This window comes from Sturnus vulgaris, chromosome 1, assembly GCF_052056855.1.
Source record: "Sturnus vulgaris isolate bStuVul1 chromosome 1, bStuVul1.hap1, whole genome shotgun sequence".
NCBI lineage: Eukaryota > Metazoa > Chordata > Aves > Passeriformes > Sturnidae > Sturnus > Sturnus vulgaris.
The window spans coordinates 50,625,614-50,640,714 of record NC_142243.1 but is presented as its reverse complement, the minus strand read 5'-3'; the positions used below and the strand labels follow the sequence as shown (position 1 = coordinate 50,640,714).

General features: G+C 37.8%; 1 protein-coding gene across 7 annotated transcripts in view; it reads right to left on the bottom strand.

Moving 5' to 3' along the window:
• STAC (SH3 and cysteine rich domain) overlaps nucleotides 1–15,101 on the bottom strand; it is a 79,351-nt gene that overhangs the window by 55,381 nt on the left and 8,869 nt on the right. The window contains exon 1 of one of the 7 annotated variants that reach the window (XM_088167165.1): nucleotides 7,194–7,212. The exons of 5 other annotated variants lie outside the window; for them this stretch is intronic. The gene's annotated coding sequence lies outside the window, so the exon portion shown is untranslated. Of the gene's footprint in view, nucleotides 1–232; nucleotides 407–7,193; nucleotides 7,213–15,101 lie in introns of those variants that run through there. One more of the 7 variants, XM_088167155.1, reaches the window with a different exon arrangement.

Sequence of the window (15,101 nt, the reverse complement as noted above, 5' to 3'; positions counted from 1 at the left end):
CAGCAGAGGAGCCTTGGATCCAAAAGAAGGAAATACCTATTTGCAAGACACTTTCAGTCTCTAGGGGAATGTGAAAATAAGAGCAATTAAGTAATTAAATGCCAACTATGAGGTAAGTGCAGTTTATGATTTCTGATACTCTTTCAGCTGAAGCATAAGCCACGGACTGATTGAGCCTAAAACTCACTGTCAGCTGCAACATCAGAATGTGAGATCTTGGATGTTAAGTTACCAGCTCTTGAAACCACTGAGGTTATTCAGTTCCGAGATTACTTCATCTCCACAGTGACAGCCAGGAACTCAGCAATAATTCACCTCCTTGCTCCTGAAACATTTCTCACTGAAGTCAGACCTAATTAGTATAGCAAAACACAGAGAATTACAACACCACAAGGTAACTGAAATGGCATCCATTATTGATTTGCCATCCATGAAGCTAACTAAATTTCAAAACGCTGTTCCTGCCAGAGAAGGAAACCTAAGCTGTGCAATATGGTATTTTTTTTATCATAAAACAACAGTCCTGCTAATTTGGACAATGTATGAAGTACATTTTAAGAGACTTTGCATTTGCTATCCTTATCCCATTATCCTGTGCACAGCTATTTACCAGTTAAGGGGTCTACCAGCAGCTTTTCCCCCTCCAAGCAGAAAAGTCAAGTTTTCCAAAGAAGAATAGTCCATTATTTAGGCTATACCTGCCCAAACTTATGGATAAACACTAAAGAGCATGCAACTGTGTGTATTCTGTGCATTCCCTCCCAGAATGTTCAGAGGACACATACCCAAGAATGAGTTGAGCAAGTTACTTGCACATATTTGGTAGGCTCTGTACAAGCTGATAGTCCTTTCGGAAATTCACTGAGAATCATTATGTGTTCATGTGGTTTAATAATTCCCAGACAAGATGGGCATCCTTGTCATTAGGCAAATACAGATTTCATGTCCATTTGCATTCAAACTGGAAGACACTCACATGTTTGGCTTGCACTGCATACCTAAAACACCAGTGGAATTCTGGGACTATTACATCCCAAATAGGTTATATGTGTAGAGAAGTGACTCTGAGAAAATGAAGAATATCAGCAAAATTTAGCATTTTGCGCAGCTAATTAGACACTTTTACTGTTAAAAATACCTCTCAGATCAGCAGGTTTTACGCCCTTCATGCGTAAGAGAGAGTATACAGGGCCACAGAAGATTGGCATCTGGTTTTAAAATCAGATCCAACTTTCTCATATTAGGCTAATGAGAGAATTTGAAATAGGGCAATGGTATGTGATTGTTTACTTAAGAAAAGTTGGCCCGAGCAAGGGTGAGGACTGGTTGTTATACATATTGTGTAAACTATAAAACCATAAAAGCTTAAATAATTATTAGACTGCAGTTGAGTAAGCATAATTTCCCTTACTTAAATATCACCATCTCCTCATTTTGAAATTTTTTGTGGATTATCCCCATGCTTTTATTGCAAGATTTCAAATGTAATTAAATACAGGCATGTAATATATGTCTGATTTTGGTCTGCTGTAAATGGAGTTAATGTACTTGTGATGCCACAGTTGCTATAAAATTCGCCTGAGGGAGGAATCAAATCTTTCAACTGAGAGGAACGTATGCAAATATTATTATTTATACTTTATTTCTGCAGAATGAATGAGTCCAAAGTTAAACCTTATGAAGAAACACTACAAAACTTTGGGAAAAAATCCTGCAGCTAGGGTTGTTCTACACTCAATACTTCAACTCTTCACTGAAAAATCATGTATCGAGACTGAAACAACCTTTAAATCAAGCACAAAAAGGCTTTAAGAAACATTTGAAATAAATCTCCTAAGACTTTCACATTTTCTCCATTGTGAGCAAGGCTACAATTTAGTTTTTATTTAAATGAAAACAACATTCCCAAAAGCACAGGAGGTTTTCTAAACTTATGGCAGCATCACGAGACTTCCCAATGTTAACACTTCAGAAATATGAGTCCTTGATTTTAAAGCCAGGATGTTCCTGTGGTTTGAAATTAGAGTAAGGGGAAAATCTTTGTTTCTAATTAAAAGCTTTTCCGTCACACAGATTCTCAGTGACTGCACATATTAACCCTACAGGCAAGGTAGAGATAAGCGCAACAGCTCAACCTCAGAGTCTAATCAACCTCTTTTATTCTGTATCTTGCATCACAATCTCAATTTTCCTCCAAGTCACTGAATGTTCATGCTTCAAGGGATCAGAAAGCTCTGTTATCAGCACTCCTCCATTCCTAATTCCTCTATACTACAACTGTTTAATTGCTATAAGCAGAAAACAGGAGGAAGCAAAAGAACAGATACTCAGATTCATTGCCAGTGTTAGCTACGTGCTTCTGCTTTTGTTGTGAATGGGAACTGCACCTGCCCTCACCAGGACTTTATTTGATGTAATTGTTGCAAGTACCCAATACTTTTCTGCAATTTTAATTTAAGAACTTCCCATGAAAATCGGAAAAATATAAGTGATTTGAGCTGTTTTATAACCCCTAGCTTTGCAATTACAAAGATATGCATCCACCCTGCAGAGTACTTTATTCAGGCTCCTAAGTGCTCTCTGATATGTAGGAATAATTTTCCCCTTGATTCTCCAGCTTGTCTACATTAGCAGTCAGCAGGGCTCAGTAGAAGCAGACAGGAAGAATGAATCAGGGGCTGTTGAGCACGCAGCATGCACGCATCAGGTTATTTCCCAACACGCTTGGTATTGTCGCCTTCTTGGTCACTACTAACAATCTCTGCTAGCAGCAGAGGCTGCTGTGCAGTGTGAGGCCAATGGGGAGATTGTTTCGTACATTTCCACTCTTAAATATTTTCCAGGAGAAATTAATAAATGAGTCCCACTTATCAACCCTAATTCACTGACTGATTATATAACCAAGCCCTTATTTTCAGACATCAGCTGTTTACTATATATTTACTGGACTAGCAATAAACAAAAAAAAAAATATTGCTTGCTGTTCTCTATCCCTTTCTATCCCTTTCTTTACACTGATGTTAACAATCTCATTAGATCCACTACAAATAATTCAGGATATTAACAGAGTTGGAATAACCATCAAGCCAGTTTGAATCCTGCAAGCCTTATAAAATGTAGCTATTTTGTTTAGAATGCAGTCTAAAAATGCTCTGTCAACAGATTTCACTCTGCTGTGAGATAAACATCCATCTTCTGTAAGGAATCATTTCCTCTTCCTTGCAGCTTCTTAGAGTAAATTTCTAAATTATTTGGCTCTCACATTGTTATAAAAGAAAGACTTCAACACACATGGCTCAGATGATGTTGTGTAGAGATTTGCTAGAGAGAATGTCAGGTACAGGGGCTATTACCAAAAGGTACTCGGACCAAGAGCCTTTCAAATAAGGGAGAGAACAAAGCCTTGATGCATGGCATCTCCTCCACTGAGTACAGTTCATTTTCTGGGTCAAGGAACATTCAATTTGTATTAGCAACTCTCAGAACATACTTCAGTTGTTTACTTGTATTGTTGAAGGACTGGATGTTACCAGGGTGTAAGCTACCCTGACAGCATTTCTGGGCTCCAGCCAGCTGTGCTGGTCCAGAGCCAACAGGGAATCAGCTCAAATAGGAGTGCTTACTTTTTTGTGAGCATGAAGGCTAATGTTTTTCGTCTTAAAACTGAGAGATAGAAAAGCAAGTGATTTTTGAGGACAGACAAGAGTAGGTTTTTTACTGGGTTTGAGTTGAAAATGCTCTGCCTTGGCATTTTAATGAGCAAAAATAAGATTATAACATGCCTAAAGGCAGTATGCAATTTCATAAAAAATATGTGTGTTTGCCTGATGAGAGGAGTACCATGTCTTACAACAGTAACAAGATGAAAGGATACTTCTAATACTTGAGGGGTTGTATTTTTTATTGGCAAAGCACCCATGATAAAACTTGTAAACAAAGCTGATTTCTTCTCCACCATCTTGTTTCTAAATAATAAATAGTCAAAATACTCTGCTAGTACAACTAGCTAAACTGATTTCAATTGTAGATGATTTATACAGTCTGCAAATCTGACCCTATCATGTAGATGGGTTTGCTCTAGCCAGCTTTTTTGGAAGCTGTATCCTTTTAATTCAACTACAGACAAAGAGGGAGCGTTCATTATTGCAGAATCTGTTAGGTATTATATTTGTGTGTTTTCCCAAATAGATTGCATAGCTGTTGTTAGAAAAAATATGGTTTTTAGTGTTGCAAAAATTAAATAATTCAAACTTTCTGCTTGAATATTGTACTGAAATAGTCAAAGAGGAGACATTTTCCATGATACCTACCAATAATATTATTGGTGATTCATTGGGTACCTTCAAATAATCTGTTTGGCTCTCACAGCTCTGATAATCGTCCTCAGATTCTCCTATCTTGTATTATTTTTTAAATCCACTCACAGATTCTCAGACTTATTTAGAATATAATCCTTTCTAGACAGGCCTCTTTCGGTGATTCTGTTTCACACATAGAGTCCTAAACTACAATGAAAAGCTCTGATTGACATGACAAAGCATAGCAGCAAAAATCCTTGAAAGAGTCTAAGGGCTTGAAAGCATGAAATCTGAAGGCGTGTCCAGGTGTCACTGCCCCCACAAATGTCTCTGTGAATCCCATGCCCTCAGCTCTCTCCTGATGTACTACTTCCTTTCCAGCTGTGTGTTTGCATCTCGAGTTAGCAGACCTCTGAATTATCAAAGGGTCAGCCTGCACATGTAGCCAAACAGGCAGTTTGCTTAGCAGAGCTGTTCATTCTTTATGACTCTGGTTTGGTTTAGACCAAGCTAAAAATTCACTTGGTTCTCAACAATTGCTCCCGTACTTGGTTTGAACTTATCCAACATTTTAATGTGTGTCACCTTCTAACTCTGCAAGGAAACAGGATTGGCAAATATGTAAGGTAAATGTGAAACAAACTACATGAAGTTTTAAAGCCCAAAAATATGAAAAGTCTCCTATGTGATCCAAAATCCTTTATGTATCTTCAAAATTCAGCATCAGATATGACAGAATAAAGTAATGCAGTCCAGTGAGTGATAGATATGAGGAAGCACAATTTATTAAGTATATAAATTGCCATCAAATCTCAGGGAAATCCTTTTCTCTCTCTTTTGTTCAGAACTGTCTATTTAGTCCTAAGGCACAAAAAGGGTAGATACTATTAGATTTTCTGCAATTGTGACTAACCCTGAGCTCACATTGCCTTCCCTGCAAAATTATATTTTCATTGTAACTTCAAATGACTCACAGTCATTTTAAAAGTTTACAATAGTTTCTAAAAAGAAGGAAATATATGCAAAATAAATACTTGTATGAATGAAAATGAAGAAAAATGTAAGGCTTTTTTCAATCAAAAACTGAGTAAAATTCTGTCTTGGTTTAATTTGAATGTTTTGGTCAATGCACTAATAATGTTATAGCTTTGATTTGTCAATTTAAATATTCATTTTCTGTTGTGAGACAGAACAAGGAGCAAAAGCAAGGCAGGCCTAAAACTTAAAAGGGTATAAAAAACTTTATTAACTACACAAAGGAAAAGAAAATAGTAAATTCAGAATAAGATGTTTAGACCACTTCTTTTTTCTTTTTCTCTTTTTTTTTTTAACAACAACATACAAAGGCCCTTCAGTCAGTTCTTTACTTAAATAATACTGTTCAGTTTACTTCAGGGAGATGAGCTTCCTCTTGTTTGGTTATACGGACTTTTTTCAAAGACAGAAAAAAACCCCAGTTTTTTCTGACTACACTTTTTCCATGAACAGCAGCCATCTGCGGAAAATTTGCAAAAAAAATTTGTGAGATTTTTTTTCTATTTTCACAGCCTTCCCAGAGCTGTGTTTGTGGATCATGTTAAACTCTTGGGTGTTACTTTTAAGAATGAACTGTTTCAAAGCAAAAGTTCTAAAAACTTAGCTTTTGCTTCGCTGACTTGGTGTATTTTTTCTGTTTTTCCCTTTCATTTAAAGGAAGATTGGAGGTCTGCAAGTCTTATCCGAGCACTGAAAGAGTTAAAGTTTCACACAGAAGTTGCAGAGGCTGGGCCAGGCCCGGGCCTGCGGGTTGAGGAGCAACTGAGATCTCAGCCTTTCTGGGGCTCAGCTGCAGCACACACTGCCCATGGCCACCCCTGCTCCCCAGACAGGCCCAACTGCCTCCTCCCCAGGCCACGCGGGCAGCTGAGCGGGCTCGGCCCCTCTGAAGCTGCTCCGAGCCAGCAGCAGGAGCCGGGCCCCCCCAGAGCCACGGGCCCATGGGAGAGGAAGCAGGGCAAGATCTTACCAACGAGCCTTTCCTCTCCCCGGCCATCGGGTCCCCTGGTTTGCAAACGGGGCCCAGCGGCCTTCCGAGCCCCCCATGGGAGGGAGCCCAGACAGGTATTACCTGCTCAGCCACTGGAAATAAATGAGAGCTTTTTTTTCCACATTACTTCCTTCAAAATATATGTTCACAGAGTGAACTAACTTTTCTAGTTGGTTTCTCAGGCTGTCAATAACTCAACCAGCCTTCAATTGGTCCCATCAGCTTACAGAGGAAGTTCTCATAGAGAAAAACCTTTCTGAGTCTGCCTTCCTCCAGGTGTAACCAGTACAAATCCACACCCAAAATCTCAAATTTTATATCTAACATAATTTTTGCTTCTGTGTTTTGGAACAGCTCTACTTTGATGTACTCCTTTGTATTTCTTTAAACCAAGCCGTATTAGAAACTGTAATCTAGAAAGAAAAGAGTTCATATTACATTATCTTCATGAGATCTAGTGTCTATCAGTATTTCTTCAAACTTCCTAACACGTTTGATTCAAGTTTATTTTTTTGTGGGGAAAATGCTTGTAATAACCTTCAACCATGGTTTGCATTCAGCCTGCTTCTAGCAGAGAATCTTTCTCAAATTTGCAGTATTTCAAGATAACAAGTGACAATATCTTTCAGAGAATCTGTACTGTAGCTTTCTGAAGTTTGTAATCCAATTGATGAAAATCAGATTAACAGCTCCAAAGTAAGATCTACTAAGTTCACCATGTTGAACTAAATTATCATCAATTCTCCCTCCTTTGTCAACATGTGCATAAATCAAAACACTTTGCAAATCAAACTAAAGAACCCTTCAGTCATTATCAAATATTAGGGCTGCAAAATATTTTGTCTCTGTGATCTCCACTGCTTCCTCACCTAATAAAAGACCGGTTGCTTCTCTCAGGAGTAGAGGCAAAGACTACAAATCCTGTAGCTATATCCAGGATTCTATTCTCCCTGCTGCTGAATAATGGTTCCCACGTGGGTGGCATCAGCTGCATGACATCCTTTATAATTCAGGTTACGAAAAGTGTTTGGGGCCGACCTCTGTGTAGCTCCTGTCTCCCTTTCATAGTCTGACAACAGAACTGTCTCCAATTTTTTCTCCTGAAACCAAAACGAAAGTTCATGAAGAAAGCAAGAGATGGTTAGGAATAGTCCTTTCATTTTTTAAAAAAATCACCCTGTACTTTCAATTTCAAGAAAATCAGGTGTTTGCAATATCTTTTTTTTGTACTTTGAGGTTCACCTCAGGCACCTGGTTGCTAAGCAGCCAGTCATCTCCTTACTTTGCCTCTATTAGGATGTTGTTATCGCTTGCCTCTTGATGTAGAAAGCATTTGGACTGTTATCTCTGAGGTCCCTTCTCAGAATCCCATATTTTGCATCTCTTTTTGGATACTCTTTTCCATTTCAGCTTCTAAATGGAACACTCATTCCCCTTTGGTAACTCCTGATTCAGTCATTTATTAATCTTTGCTGTGGTGGATGCGGCACAATGGAATTTGGACATTAAAAGGCTGGGTTTCAGGCTGATGTAAATCCAGGTAGCCCCGCAGAGGTGAAAAAAGCTACATTGGTAACTACCTGCTGAGAGTCTCCCAGATTGATAATAATAGGACCTGAGTTTTGCTTCTTTTCCTTCTCATGAATAATCTGGAGCAAATGTGGTTGTGAATGTAAGATTAATCATCTTTGACTGTATCTCGTGTCTGTACCCCTACTGATCTTATGCCTCAGTATGACACCCTTGGACCTCTAAAAAAAACCAACCCAAAACACAATAGTGTTCTGCTAAAAAATGCTGGCCTACCTACAGCAATAGTTTCCACTAATATATTTTATCAATTTTATTTTCATTTTATTTTCTTTTATTTTTGTTAACAGAGCTGTTTTATAATACTTTAAATGGTAATATATCTCTTGAAGCAAATATGGAAATACATCTTGAAGAGAGGCTGATACTAATCGACAGTAAATTAACATGAACACCACAACCCACATACTGAATTATCACATTTGTGTCATCTTAAAACAAAAAACAAGTCCGAGACCTGCTGAGAGTTGTTATAATTAATATTCTGTCAGTGTTTCCACTCTTACTTCTGGGGCTCAAAACTGACACTGTTAAAATTGCTTTGCAATGAAAACATGTAAGTGCTCAGCTCTACAACAAAATAATTGTCACTGGGCCAAATCTTAAGGTCTTTGCTTACTGCTAACTCCCACCGACTTCAGTGAGCATGTATCCTGAGTAAAGGCTCAGGGTTTGGATGGGTTATTGGAGGGTTTTTTGCTGCTTGTATGTTTTGAAATAAAACTTCTTAAAAATATTTTATACTGTCAATTAAAATGAAAGGATTTCTGCATGCAAAATGAAAAAACACCCGGCCACATCTGACATTCTGTTACCTGGCTGACTTTATCTGACTTTTCAATTTCCTCCTCTTTTTCTTTAACTGCTCTTTTCTAAACTGTGCTGCTCCCCAGCCAAATATAGGCAGATCCAGGCGACATTATGCTTCTGCTTCTTCTGTCCTTCCTAAACACTTGTATCGATTCATACTTTGTGTGAACAATTCCGTCCAATTCTTGCTTAGCTACTGTGATTTAACTTTGAGATGATATTACTTTGTTTTTCAAAGAAAGAGGTAGAACACAACTCCAGAATTTGGATGCTGGATGGCCTATTGGCTTAAAAGAAGCCCACAGGCTGATATTTTGTCTTACTTGATCCCACAGGTTTCTTCACTCCCTTCTTTGCTGCCTATTCACAGAGATTCAGATCCAAATTTTACAACTTGTTCCCATGCTTCCATTTCAAACTCTTCTCAGTGAGAGATGGCATAGGAACTTATACCTTACAGAATATTAGCAGCGTGTGTTGGCTCCCTTCCAATTTTTCTTTTTCGTTGTTCCTCTTCTTGTGCATATTTTTGCAATCTGGTAGCAGATTTGCTGCCTCCTATCTTCCTTTTACTCCTCCTGAGGACTAGCAATGTCTCACCATGTGAACACTGCTTCTTGCCAGCCACTCAGGAAGCCAGGGCATTTGGCCACCCGGGCAGTGCCTGTTCAGACACCACAAGCCTAAAAGGATCCATACAGTCCTGGTGCACATTGCTGCCCTGAAACCACTCTGGCATGAAGTCCTGGATCAGGGGTAGAACTGATAGCACAGAAGGAGCAAAGCTAGTTAATCCTCTGGACTTCTCCATGCTTTACCTGGGTACTCACAGGGTTTCCTTCATCTTGTATTTTCTGTTAAGTCCTATAGCAGCTACCACATACATAACAAATGCTGTCAATTAAAGTTTTTTCTACCTTGATAACATTTTCTTAGTAATTTGTTCTGCATCCAGTTATCTTACTGTTCACCATGGCAAAGATATGTTTATTTTCAGATCCAGTCCAGATCTGTTACATTTTCCATTAAAGCTCTTCTCAAAGTGCAACTTACAGTATACCTTTATCCCTTTCAACAAATCTACTCTAGTAGCACTCTAATTTTAAAAAAGCACTTCCAAAAATTTTGGGAAAAATTATGCTTGTAGTACCAGTTTCCAATGAATCTGTTACTGCTACACCAAGTTTCTGTTTCACTCTGTCTTTTGTCTTTTTGTTATGACTTTTTAGTCATACCCAGCAAAAACTACATTCAATGTCCTACATAAAGAATAGGGCAATTCTCCACATGGAAAATCTGTTTAACTTGATGATGATATTGTTTGATATGATGATATTGTATTGACATTGATCATACTGATGACACACAGTTACTTGGCACTTCATGGAGACACTTGAAGGGCTGAACACTGCTTCAAGGAGTTGACAATGTAAACACATATATTTGGAGATGTTAATTAATCTGTATTTTTAAGTATGAGATTTATGATCTATCTTTGACTCTTTTTGCCTCAGGCTAATCCATTTCTTTTATATTTTTACCTAAACCTCCAAGCTGCTGAACATATCTTTAGCCAGCTACTGTTTCAAGATAAGCCCTGCAAAATAAAAATATTTTTATCCTCACCAGCTGCACAATTTTCCTTCTCCAATTACCTCTATCAAAATTTCAAGATTATAATGACTGAACTGTAAAAATGCGGTTTCATACTGAGACAGTTGGTTTTGTGTAAAAAGATAGTTACATACAGAATACCATATGTAGAAATGTAAAGAATTTAAGACTATAACTCTTTCCGAAGAACTACTTTTTTTTCTGAATGTTAAAACTTTTTAAAAGTTCCTCAAAAGTCTCTGAAGTTAAACTGTTGCTAATGAAATCTTGCACACTAACATCTAATAATTGTAAAAATGTTTTTGAAAATAAAGCTTGTAATACTGTCACAATGTTGTATTCACCTAATAAATGAAGTTTCATAATTTTGATGTTGCAAGAAAAAAGAGCTGTTGCCATTGACATAAGTTACCAATTATTTAACTTAATAAGAATTACTGCTTTGATAGGAAAGTCAGATCTTGAACCAGTAAAACTGTGACGCCTTGTCTGACAAAAATAATATTTGTGACTTCAAGAGGAACAGCATATTGCATGGGGCTACATGAGGGATTCAGGTAGGGCAGGAAAGCAGGGACATAGGAGGAAGAAGAAAGGAAATTCAAGTTGACAGAAAGAGAGTTTTAAAGAATGTGAATATGAATCCTATGAAAGAGGGGGGTTTTCCATGAAGACCTTTCCTTTGTCTCATCTATTCTACTGTTAGAGTAGGTGCAATTCTTCAATCTTGATATTACCTGAGTAACACTGACTTATAAGGGATGTGAAATATTGCAGCAGAAATACAATTACTGTCTACTGCTGAACTAAAGAGCAAGTGCAGTGCTAAATTCTGTGACTTGTATCAATTTTGTCCCATCAGTTGATTTTTTTTATATGCAGCAGAGGCTATGTGTAGGACTGTACTGGAGGCATATTAACTCATGGAAAGGAGATTTTTTTTATTCTAGAATTCAGCAGCTGGTAGTAAAAATAAATTGACATTACCTCTATTGCTACTTTGGGAATATTGTCTTTATTACACTGTGTTCCCTACAATGCCAGAAAAAAATAGGCTAGCTTTCTCATCTTGTTTTAAAAAGAACTGATGCTTTCTTTACTAGACTGAGTGGCTACTTCTTATGGCCAGCATCTAGTCATAGTTGCGTTCTCCTCTGATGAAAATCACTCTATTAAGATTTTTCATTTAAGGTTTGACTGTAATTTTTTGGACCATTATGAAATGCCTTTAATTTTTCTACATTCTAGCAGGCTTCAGGTAGATCTACTACAGCTGTTGGCATTCATGTTAGCTTTGATAATCTGCAAGGAAGATGTCCAGAGTATCTTTCTTGGATGCCAGGCAGGTACTGCTAAAAAAACCCAATGCTGTTGAAAGGCAGAACTGCAGCCTGAGGAAATCTGTGGGAACCTAAACTTCTGGGTGAGGCTGGAGCTCAAAAGACCTTCAGCAGCAGCACACTTGCAAAGGGCTCTTTTGAATAGTACTGGTCCTCAACTACCTATCCCAAAAGGAGAAGACAAGATGGGGAAACTAGGAAGAGGGCTTTTTTTCCTCTCCATAAGGAACGTTTTGTATTACCTCATTGTTCAGGTTTTAAATTTGTGTATAATTTCCTGCATAGACATACAAAGACACGATGAGGTTATGTCAAGGGATAAATAGGTATCCACATGCGAGGAAAAAGGCCAACTAAAACCAGAAAATATGAGGAAATCAAATGTAACTGAAGGAATTCCTCTGTGAACAATGCAAGGACAGCTTGAGTATAGGTGACATGGAAAGTACAAACTGTGGGGTTTGCTTTTTTCCCCAAGAATACTTATGGCACAAGCGTCAGTATTTATGAAAGGTCCTTTTCCCTAACAGAAGAACCACCGTCTATTTTCTTAACAGAAATCTCTAAACTTGGCTAAGCCTGGAAACATGGAGGTTTTTCCTGTAAAGACTCATTATATCAGAGAGCCTGGTCATGGTTTAAAGCATTAGTGTGGGAATAGGAACAGAGAGGGAAGAAGGAAACATTGAAAGGCAGAGTGTGAATGGATGAGGCAGCAAAAAAGTTAGCCGATTGCCTAGATCTTTAATGGTCAGGAGAATGAAATCCATTTGTCATAATAATTAACTACAGGAGGTAGATGTAACTGCTGTGAACCTGCCAGAGAACCTAGCGTGCCCATACTTCGTGAAATTGATACATGATTCATTTTGTGGCTACAGCTTAACAGCAGCTTTTCACACACTTCCCTCTCTTTTTCTCATAGGTGCATAACTTTCCATTATAGGACTACCTGGAAACAGCAGTTCCGCTTAGCAAAAAGTTTCAAAGTTTGAATGATTTTGTTCCACATTGGCATAAAAAAACAACTGCAGCTTTTCAGAATATCTTTGAGAGACGTGGGCAGGAGAGTGGAAAGTCAGAAAGACTAGCCATGCAGGGGAACAGACAGCTGACCAATCTTTGTAGGCAAGGTTCAAGACCTTGCTCTGACAGAATCTCACTGGTGTTCACCTTACTTAAATGTGAGCTTTTAACTCAGCTGTAGCTGCCTACTCTGGTCAATGGAAAAAGATTTCTGCTCAGAGAGGCTAATTCAGATCACATAAAACAGGCCTTTCCTCTAAATCACCTTTGATAAAACAGTTTTGTTCTGTGTTCCATTTATAACATAGGGGGACTGAACTACTTACTTACCTGCCTATAGTTGGTCTCTAATTATAGGTGAAGCTGTACCATGTAACCTAGGATGCAATTTTTTCCCCCTCCTCTTTTGTTTGGAAATTTCACTTGAAATCAGGGAAAGCTCCCTAGCAAAAGTTTACACAATTAAGAAACTGAACAATTCCTCAAGACCAGATGTTTTGACATTAAAAAATAAGCAGCAAGTGTTTTTTTTTTAAAAGCACTCCACAAGCATACCTTTCACTGGAAAGCTCGTTATCAGAATATTTGGCAAATCATTAGAAGTCACCTTATGTTTATTTGTAAATTATTCCTTAACTAGATAATTTAAATTAAAAGAGGATGTGTGAATGTAAGTGAGAAATTATCTAATATCACACATAAATAATATAAATAAGTACACTAGCAGATAAAACAAAAAATGTATATGCCAGGTCCTTGAGTTGACTAATACTAGCTGATAGGAGTAGGTACATTTTAAAAATGCATATAAGCTTGAAACATCTTAACAACTGGATTCTGAATTTAACTGCAAAGAAGTGACGGACACTGACAAGTTTAGCACGTTGAATGTTTTGTTGTGAACATAGAGATGCCCAGTACAAGGCCATTTCTCACTGTGTGCACAAAGGCAATAAAGGCTGAGTCAGGGCTTTTAGACTCTCATTTCAGTCTCAAGATATTTTGATTTTGGGAATCACAGCATTTAAACTGGTGGGGAAAACATTGGCAAATCACTGATGAATAGTACACCTATATATGTGACGTTTTTAGAAAGTGAGTTGTTTGCATCATGCCAGAAATCTGACCCTTGGCTGACAAAAGCTGTCAAAGCTCTCCCTTCACTATGAATGAGCAATTTTTGTAAAAAAAAAAAAAAAAGAAAAAAAAAAGAAAAAAAATTTGAATACTGAGGTATTCAACTGATGTATTTGTCTGTAAGATTGTATCTATCAGCATTTGCTGTAACAATTTGTCAGGTTGACTTTGCCCTCTCATCTGTAGCTGTGCCTCCAAAACATACATTTGTCTTACTCCAATGAAAAAGCGAAAAAAATATTCTAAATGTAGATTTTAATAGCTCTGTGAATACCAGTTTATAGTATATTGCTCCTTTCTTAGGAAAGAAGTTACTTAAGCCTAATCATCAGTTACTGTAGGTCAGCTTCATTTTCCTTTTCTATTCAGAATACTAGACTGCTAAAATAAAGCAGTGCATGTGTAGTATTTTAATAAAGCTTTTAAATGGCAGAGATGGAGCATATTTTGTCTACAAAAAAGAAAAGCATTAAAGTTGTTGCTGTTATTCACCTAAAGGACTGCAATTCCATATTGAACTTGCAGCCATCTATGGCTGGGAAATACCTCTGTCTTACAATTATTCATGATATGGTATTTTTAACGCCACTGTGGCCCCTAAACAGTAACACTTTCATTTGACAGTACTTAGCAAACTACTCTCATCACTTAAAAACATGTCAGCTAAGAAATGCTGACCTGTCAGGGAGAAAAATTCCATGAGCCTGCAGTACGTTTATGTGAGACTACCGACATAAAACTCATTTCATTTTAATAAATAAGAAGATGGACAAGCCATTTGTCATGTAACTGCTGATGTCAGAGACACAAGAAATCTGTTTTTTAGTCATCCATTGTACATTTTACAGGGCTCCTGAGTTAAATTCCCTGACAAGGAGCATTTACTCTCTCAGTTGGTCTACTGAATCAAAGGGAGTTTCCTCCAACAGAGGCATGTGTCAAAAGAAAACAAAGTCAAGTTATTTCAGTCACTCGCACATAGATTTCTCACTTTCACAGCGGGTCCTCTTTGCTAATGAACATGCAAAGCTTGCTTATGCTTCAGCACTTTGCTGGGAAGTGCTCATTTAACACTGAATCACTACTTGCCTCATGCAACTGGAAGTTGTGCAGGACTGAGTACTGTGTTAAGAATATTCAACTCAGGCTCACATCCGAAAGCCTAGTCCTCTGCCTGACAAATGTGAGTATAAATTTGTAAAATATCTAATCTTATACCCATCACGAGTATGCAGCAATGGCTCCTAGGCAATATGCAAA